We start from the raw sequence: 9,027 nt of genomic DNA, 5'->3' as shown, positions 1-9,027 counted from the left end.
AAGCTACCTCCAGCTTCATTACAAATCGTGTTCACTACGTGAATTTGAGTAAACTGAAGTATATGGCATACCAAACATATAACACACGATTTCTTGTAGGATCGTTCTTCAGGCTACGGGATTAACATTTTGGTAGCGAGGTAACTTGGTGTACCACAGATTGTTTCCATATAGGAATTCTGATCTAAAAAATTAATTGTTATCATTGAGAAACTGTAACAATGAGAAATAACTGAACCTAAAACGTTTGCAGAATGCGCTCTGCTTTCGTAAAACGAAATCACGGACAAAACTCGGAATTGAGATTATAGTGACTTCCAGGATTTGCCGGCAATGGTCACATCGAATGGTTTCTTCAAATACAATTTAAAGGGCAATTTAAACACAAGTTCAATACACAACCGACACAAACCTTTATAAGCGTTTCGTCATACGAGGAACACAATAAAACATTTTCTGGCTAGAGAAGAAAAAGTTAAATTATGGTCGTTAAAGTTTAGGATATAAAGACAGTAGTGAAAATAAATTAGGGCGTGCTTACCTTCCAATCCCTGTTAGTGATGCCATTTTCATGTAAATGCTAAAAATACGAAACAGTATGAATAAAGTTAGTTTAGTTCAGGCTCCTGCAGTAACACTGGATCAATAACAGATGATCCTTAGCTTGGTGTCATTAAAAGCTCCAATCTCTTCGTGATATTTTCCATAAACTTTAGTCATCGCCTGTGAATGAAATATTCCAATTTGTTTAATTCATTCTTCGAAGGCTACACATGGCTACATTCCCGCTAAACGACATCCTCACCTGAAGGCACATTGCTTTCATAGTTGGTTTAGTTGTCAATAGGAATCAGTGATACAGATCGTTAGACAACTCGAGCCTGAAAACAAAATAGAAAAGTCGATCGAATCTTGAATGGTTTCATCCATGATTCTATACTTCTCTACTACATTCTGCAGGACAAATAACATTGCGTGAACTGTGCAGCAATATAGAGAATAGGGGGAAGCCAGACAGAAAAGCACATGGAAAGTAGTTTGAATATTTGCAAACCCTGATAGATAAATGTCGTGGACTCACACATTTGTTATCGGCGTCTCCTCGTCGTTTTGTTCCAACAAGACTCTCAAATAATAGTCACCTGATAGCAGAGATACGTTACTGAGTTTGATTCCTATCGAGGAATAAGGGGGGGACGCTTTATGAAGAACTGTTAAAAAGCTAGAGCAGTTAGGCTTATCACTAACCTGTTTCAGTTCATCAGCTAAACATTCATACAGGACTTCAAACTAAAGGTGATTCCAAAAGACAACGTAGTTTCCACTCCGATCTTTTTCCATTGCAAATGCGTGCAAATCAGATTCGAGTGCCCCAGAAGTTCCTCTCGCGTCTGTCACATTGAAAACATAAGAAATTGTTTCATACTCTTTTACGAGAACAGTTTAGAGAAAGAGGTCAGGACTATTGAATTTGTCTTGTTATACTCATAGCGACAGGAAATCCTCCATTACATTTCCATATCCTATATTTTCAACGGAAACTAACCTTAACTTCGAGACTCACCTTGTAATTCCAAATCAGGTTGTACGCTGTCAGATCTTGACTGAATCTGTAAAAAAGATCCGCTTAAATATCATTGCTTTTTCATCTTTCAAACGACTAGAACATTTTCCCATTTTCTTAATATGAACACTTACTTGTAATAAAAAAACTGGATTTAAATTCTCACATCTTTCCTGGATTTGAATCCTATTTTTGTCCTCCAATGCGAGAGATATCCTTCAAGTTGATTCCTCAACGTTCCCTCGTTTTTCCAGAGCTCTAAGACACAAGTATAGCACGTGAAATAACAGGCTTATACGTACATGCAAGCATGCATTATGAAATTTTGGAACACGATTGTTGATTTAAAACGTACTTCTGCAAGCTTTACATTGTCACGAATTGATAAACGATCTTCTTCAGTCTCTGGTGGCTGAAGGAAAGATAAAAACTTTCCAACAAAATTGTTTCTTTACAAAAAGGTTTTACACTTCTGAATGAATTACCATTTAATTATTTCCTCAGTGGGGCAGTTGCACAGTTTAAGGATGAATGATGGAGTTTAGTTACCAAAGCAGTTGATACCACTTAGTCATGAATACGATTGGTTAGTCAGAATCACCTCAATGGGTTTATGTAAATAATGGCCCTCGCAAAAAAGTTTTCAAAGATTTCTTACTTCGTCAGGGCTTTCAAGGTAATAGAACAAACCAGCAGGCTGTGAAAATCGTATTCAAATTTATTACATAATTGTTTATGAACCAAAAATTATGAACAGGAAATCTCGCATTTAAACTTTCTTGTATATTTTAGACATTAAAACTACTTTAATACGAACATTATTCTCGCAAGTAATGCCATTGCTGTTGGATGATGCTATGCCAACAATAATGATTATAAATTACTTATGGAGTATGCTTGTTAGTCTCAATTGAACTATTTACAGATGGCTAGTATATAGAGGATTATAAAATCACAAGTTTTAAGATTAATCTGAGAATGTTGCTAAAATACAACTCAGGTCCTGCGGATGGAATAGAGGCTATACCTCTGCAACAATTTGTTAATTTATCACACTAATTCGCACCTGTTCAATAGCGAACGTCTATCAGTGCTTTGCGTAAACATGGCCATGCGTAAGCGTTTTGGTAGAGCGCCCTCGGCAAGCGCCAGAACTTGTATTTTTGCCGCGCGGTTCTTCATCAGCTTCCTAAAGTGAAGTTCTAACTAAATATTAACAGATGATTTTAGGCACTTCACACGATGCAGGAATATTCTTGAGGTTTTTAAAGGGTCTTAATTTCGAGTGGTATTATACGCACTTCAAATTCAAGCAGGGAACAGTTGATGGAAAAATGAGTCAACTGTACGTCCTCAGTGACAAGAGCATTGCACCGGCATTGCAAAAGCGTAGGTTCGATTCCTGCCGGAGGATCTATAGTTCACTCATTTTTCCGTCATCTGTTCCTGGCTTGATTTGAAGTGTGTATAATACCTCTCAAAATTAAGACCCTTTAAAACCTCTTAAATATCAACTGAACTAATATGTACATTCATCACGGCTAAAAACATGCAGAGCGTTATAAATGACGTTCGTCAAAGGCGGAAAATTCTCAATGGATGAATGAATGAATAAAACGTACCTCGATTATCTCCTTCAGAACCATGCCAGCACCTTTCACAATTGTTGTCGACGGATGCTGAAATTGTTGAGGAACGAATTCAAAACCACGATTGGTAAGAACCATTAGCGGGGCAATAGTAAAACATACATAAGCGAAGAAATGGTAAAATTGGTACTATTATTTAGTTTTGTCGTAAACCTACCTGGAACAATCGATAAATGCAATGACCCATTTCTAGACAAACAAATAACAGACTTCATGAGTTGCTCCTATGCATGGGTCAAGCTAGTGGACGTGGTAAACTTCACCAAAAAGGTAAAGAGAGAAAGGCTATTTAATCAACTCTCAACCTCAGTCAAAGAGCCATAAACTACCAAGAAGACAATTGAATGAAAAGCTCCTCAAATTTCTTTGTAGCATACCTGCAACTTTCTCCAGTAATTTCCCAAACTGTTCATCATCTGTTGTCTCACTAAGAGGAATATGCAATAGTCGATTTATTGTAACAGACTACATGAGTTGATTCAAAATATTGGAAGCAATCACACCTTACTATTAGTTTAACATGAATGTCCAACTTCACCCCCGTATTATTTTAATATATTGCAAAGCAACTAGAACAAACCTGTAAGGAGGACACAGAGCAAACGTCAGAAAATCAAGCAATCCACTTATAACTAAAACCCCAGTAGAACGAATATAGAAGAAAAGTTTTCATGGTTAATCTATTTCTTGTGTTTAGTTAGAAAGGTAGTTCAAATTAGAAAGGCAGTTGCTACGAATCACTTGCTGGGTTTTGCAAGGGAATTTCTCTTCCAAAACAAAGCTATATACATACAAGAGGGATGGAAAAATAAAATGCAAGGGTTCAGCATAGATTATAGGCAACCAACACCGCACATCTTACAACATTTATCGTGAGAATTTCCAACAAACTGCTTAGAAATTTTTCAGAGGATAACAAAGAGCTTTTGTTTATCTATTCTTGTCGAATGTCATAGTTATCGTGCGTTGGCTATATAAAAAAACAGAATTGGTTTCGATAAAATTGGATCCTGTTAACATTCAGATTTCAAAGTTGGCTGAGTTTATGTGGATTGCAAGTTAAAGGGGTAACACTAATGACAGTGACAGATTTGGCAACATATTACCAGGAAATTCATCGTTAAAGTGTTGGCGCTTTCCTTTATACGGAAAAAACGGCCAGACCGGTCCTATTGTTGATCTCGGTACAGACAGATTAGTGGTATTTTAGAGTGTTTCAAGAACTCTGCGTTCAAGTATATCGTTACTTGCATCTGTCTAGCTCGGAAATTTCGCAACTATATTCTTAACGAAATACTCTATTTTAAATTTAAATATGACCGGTCTGACCATTTTGGCCGCTTAAAGGAAAGCCCTCTCTTTACCTGCATCAGAGCACACAGTATGTCGACAGCGGCGTGAGTCACGGCTTCATTATTCCTCTTCAAAGTTTCACAGTTTTCACACCAACCTTCTCATAGAAGCTGTAGAAACAAAACAGAAACACGGTCTAGAGAAAGTGAGCTGGTTGAGTAAACAGCGTGTGTTATGGTTAAAGATAAACTTTTCTCACCTAGTGAGCGTTGTGAAACCTGCTTTGGATCCAACCTAATGTCTCAAAGCGTGAAACAGTGCTTCGAGATCTTTATCTGATATTTTGTTTTGGTCTCCCTAAATAGACGAAACATTTTAACTATTTTATGTATATATTGAATACCTGTGAAGGTAATAGCAGTCAGAATATGTATATTTTAGGGGTGAACACTAAATATATTTATTGGCAAAGATATACAATACCTTCGTGAGCAATGAGCATTGTGATGGCATTAATGATAAGTCTTTCTTTATTCTCCGGGAAAAGTCCTTACAAAATATTTAAAATCGTTTGAAATATATATTGGAGTTTAAAAGACTTAATATTCCAGCCGTACTTCTGGCGAGAAAAATTCAAATCTACCATTTCATGGATTCGGACCCAGTCAACTCAGCAACCAGAGTTACCGCAGCGTAGTCCCTAGGCCTCTTAACGTTCCTTATACGCGGCGAGGCGGGAACTGAGAGGCCTAGAACAAAATGTTTTGTATTTTGGCTATTTTGTCCCCACTTTCTGTATTGAGGTCAGTTTACGATCCACGACGCGGTTAACTGGCCTTGTTCGACGTCGCAAGTCAAATATCTGCTTGAAATAACCTACGGGATATTAATTATACTGTCAGGACTTCGAAATATCCATACAAACGTTTCAATGTCATTTGCTGTCGACGCTATCGACTATCAAGTAAACTCGAGTCCGTGCGTACATGGTTATGATTATAATAAGCTTCAATCTGCCAATTTAAATTATTCTCGCTTCCTTTATAACGATTTGTGTAAATCTAGGTCAACTAATGCATACTAAAATAAGCAGAAAACTAACGTGCGTATGAAAAACACGTGAGTGGAAAACAGCCTTAATCCAGATTTTGACAGAACATTAAAACTCAGTAAAAATGCAATAATATTCTCTACACAGGATTTTGTCTGCAGAAAAGTACAAAATAAGAAATTGTCAACTTACGTCTTGGGTGACTGCATGAAGTAGACCGCTGTAGGAAATATTGCAGTTAAATCTCTACACATCTTCGGTTAAATTTCCTGCAAGGAACCAGTAATAAGACAATATAAGCTTTTGGAGATATTTCAAAAATTTAAAGTGAAATAAAAAGAGAAATATTTCACCTGGAGACGCAGCGAGGAATTTTAAATGACTGCTTTCTACTTCTTCGTCAACAACGTTATACAATGGACCCCAACGATAACCTTGAAAAATATATCATCTTAAAAAAACAATTCTTCTTTTGCTGTATGTGATGTATTGGACTGACTAATAGGAATACCTGACGAGAAGTGTAATTGTTTGTGTGTTATATGAGATCCCATACGTCAGGAGGAGAATGAAATGAGGGTTCGTATTTACGGTAATCATAGCAGTGCGAGATTTTCATCAGGAAAATTTTGACCATAATTTTCGCTCAATCATCTATGAAAAAGCGTACAGTACCGTCTCTTCGTTGGGGTCGTTTTTACACAAACATCTCCATTTCCACTGCCTCTAACCCCGTGTAGCTAACCAGCCAATGATATATCCCTAGATTGAGTGAAATACGCACATTCAGAACAAGAAATATTTTATATAGCTTCATACAAAATCTGCTTTTTTAAACTACCTGTCGGAAGACGAGTAATTTCTCAGCTGACCGCTTGTGTATTCCAGCCCGAACAACTGAGGATGGTCTCGATAGCTAATTATTGAAAATATCTGACAGAAAAAGAAGTTTTAAAACTATGATATACTATAATACACAAGTCTTAACCAAACGGTATATTCTGGAAAGTAACTGCAAAAATAAAACTATTTTAAGTCGGCTGGATACTTTTTTGCAATTGGACATGTTCAAAATGGAAACGTGAAATAAAAAAGATGATAAAAGCAGTAAACTTGAATCCAGGTCAGAAGACATCGAGTGTTTGGAGTGTTTGGAGTGTTTGGAATGTTTGTTTTTTTTCTTTCAAGGTCTGAGATGAACAATTACTGGAACTGACATGGAATGTCGCATGACTTACTGAGCTAAGGGGATGAAGGCTGACGATGTTGAACATATATTATAGTAATAATAGTTTATAGTTTATTATATATTATAGTAATAGAGTTGATGTTCGCGGGCATAAATGTGTTTTTGGCCCTCCTCGCGGAACACATTTTAACCCTCGCTACGCTCGGGCTAAAATGAGTTCGAAGTCGGGCCAAAAACACATTTATGACCGCGAACATCAACTCTATTGTTATATTATTATCACTATAACATACACATGAGTATATACAAAATTAGTAAAATACAATAATTAGTAAATACAATAATTAGTAAATACAAAATTAGTAAAATACAATAATTAGTAAATAGATTTGAATAAATATAGTTCACCTGGTGCAAGGCACTTTTTAATGATAACTCCAAGCTTATACTTTCTGGATAATTTAATACATTCTATAGGGTTTAATGATCAATATAGGGATAAGTATCATAAAATTGTTTGGCTGTTGGGGTGTATAAACTATCAAAACTACAAAATTATATCCTGTCAAAATTTCGAATTCTAAAATAATGCCGGGTTTATGGTCATTTGAATTTGCTTGCTACTTTTATAATATGCAAAAAAGTAGACGGTAGACACTGATTTTAAGTTCAAATTTATAATATTTCGAAAATATATTATGCATTATTAATTATATAACATACCTTGAATAAATTTGAAGTTTTACATGATTCAAGAACATTTTCATTTGTATACCGAACTGTTTCGCCTTTGGATTTGATTCCGTTCATTAGTCAAAGTACACTTCAAGATGTCGGGCTTCCGTTCAAAATTGTCGAGGCCAGGGATATGACGGTGCTAGTGCTGTGTCCAGCCAGGAAAAAGGTATTTCTGGGAGAATATTAGAGAAAAACCCGAAGGCGTTGCATGTTCATTACTCCAGTCATCGTTTAAACCTTATTGTTGCCAAAGCGTGTTCAATTCTTCCAGTGAAAAATATTTTGAGTCAGGCACAAAATATCGCCAGCTTTTTTATCAGTTTCCCTATCCGCTCACAGTATCTAAGTAAAAAGATGAAAGAGTTTGGTTTAACCCGTAACAAGCTCGCAAACCTTCCACGACACGATGGGTAGAACGAATAAGATCCCGCGATGGTTGTTTGGATGCATTCAAAGTTATCTACGAAACACTCAATTTTATGCAGTTTGGAGGATCGCAGGAAGGGCCATTTCCTAGATTAGCTAGTGACGCACAGTCTCATTTTCGCAACGTGAGAAATTTTGAATTTGGCTGCTCTCATTATCACCCAACATGTTCTGGATCATACTTTGTCATTGACGGTCCAATTAAAGAAGAAAAAAAAAATCTATATTGCGGAATCAATAAAACAGATTAATCTTTTAAAGGATGAAATGGCAAAACTACGTGCCTCTGTAGATTTATTCCAAAATGAATACTACGACAAGCTGTTGGAATTAGCTAATAACTTCGACGTGGCTGAGTGTTTTCCCCGGGTATGTAAAGCTCAAACAAAATGTGATAATAATACCAGTACACAGCAGGTGGTTACAACAGATTAACAGTAACCATTAAGAGTCGTGCATAGGCCACGTGATAACGAAACATTCTGAGCTCATCAATGAACAATTGTAAAGGTTTTATTGTAACTCATAGGACAACCTAAGGATATATTTTGTAAAATCTATTATATTACGAGTGTCTTTCCCTAAGTCTACCGACCCCTGAATTCCCCACGCTATCGTCACCCTGTAATAAATAAGTAACGTTGCAAGTCCTCACCTTCAACCACAAGGATTAAATTACGTAATTCGAAGTGCAAAATTGAGATTACCGGTTTCTGAGTTTACCGGTTTATAATGCTCAGTATTTAATAATCCGTATAAGACAAATTTATCATTATTTACTTGACTTACGGATTCATTAAGTTTATCCTCGTCTTAACTCAAAAAAGTTTTCAAAGGACTTGCATCCAGAAGGGATTTACCAGGAACAGGCTAAAATTAAACAGATGTTGAGATTAATGCACGATGATGATTCGTGATCTTAAAATTGCTACCTTTTTAAACTCTTCACGAGTTAATAAGCCTTGACTGTTCCCTGTGAAAGAAAAATAGGTAAATATAGTCATATTATAATATATATATATTCCTCCATATTGCAAAGGTAATTTCGCTTGCCTTCAGTTTCTTCCTTGTGTATAACAGTGTCTTTGGAATCTGGTACGACATCAATCTGAAACGA

At 36.2% G+C, this 9,027-nt stretch overlaps 3 long non-coding RNA genes across 3 annotated transcripts; all 3 read right to left on the bottom strand.

Annotated features, from left to right (window-relative positions):
* Positions 1 to 682: 682 nt before the first annotated feature.
* LOC114544674 lies at positions 683 to 1,121 on the bottom strand. The gene is made up of 3 exons (XR_003690492.1): positions 1,082 to 1,121; positions 806 to 881; positions 683 to 723 (listed from the first exon to the last, which is right to left on the bottom strand). It is a non-coding gene; the product is annotated as an uncharacterized LOC114544674 (long non-coding RNA).
* A 4,828-nt stretch (positions 1,122 to 5,949) lies between these two features.
* Positions 5,950 to 6,440, bottom strand: LOC114544676. Its single transcript, XR_003690494.1, has 3 exons — positions 6,399 to 6,440; positions 6,233 to 6,319; positions 5,950 to 5,991 (listed from the first exon to the last, which is right to left on the bottom strand). It is a non-coding gene; the product is annotated as an uncharacterized LOC114544676 (long non-coding RNA).
* Positions 6,441 to 6,450: 10 nt separating this feature from the next.
* Positions 6,451 to 8,737, bottom strand: LOC114544675. The gene is made up of 4 exons (XR_003690493.1): positions 8,700 to 8,737; positions 7,470 to 7,826; positions 7,155 to 7,217; positions 6,451 to 6,490 (listed from the first exon to the last, which is right to left on the bottom strand). It is a non-coding gene; the product is annotated as an uncharacterized LOC114544675 (long non-coding RNA).
* Positions 8,738 to 9,027: the final 290 nt, after the last annotated feature.

This window comes from Dendronephthya gigantea, unplaced genomic scaffold (genome assembly GCF_004324835.1).
Source record: "Dendronephthya gigantea isolate DGI-Jeju-01 unplaced genomic scaffold, DenGig_1.0 000899F, whole genome shotgun sequence".
In the NCBI taxonomy this organism is placed as follows: domain Eukaryota; kingdom Metazoa; phylum Cnidaria; class Anthozoa; order Malacalcyonacea; family Nephtheidae; genus Dendronephthya; species Dendronephthya gigantea.
This window is presented reverse-complemented; position numbering and strand designations above follow the sequence as displayed.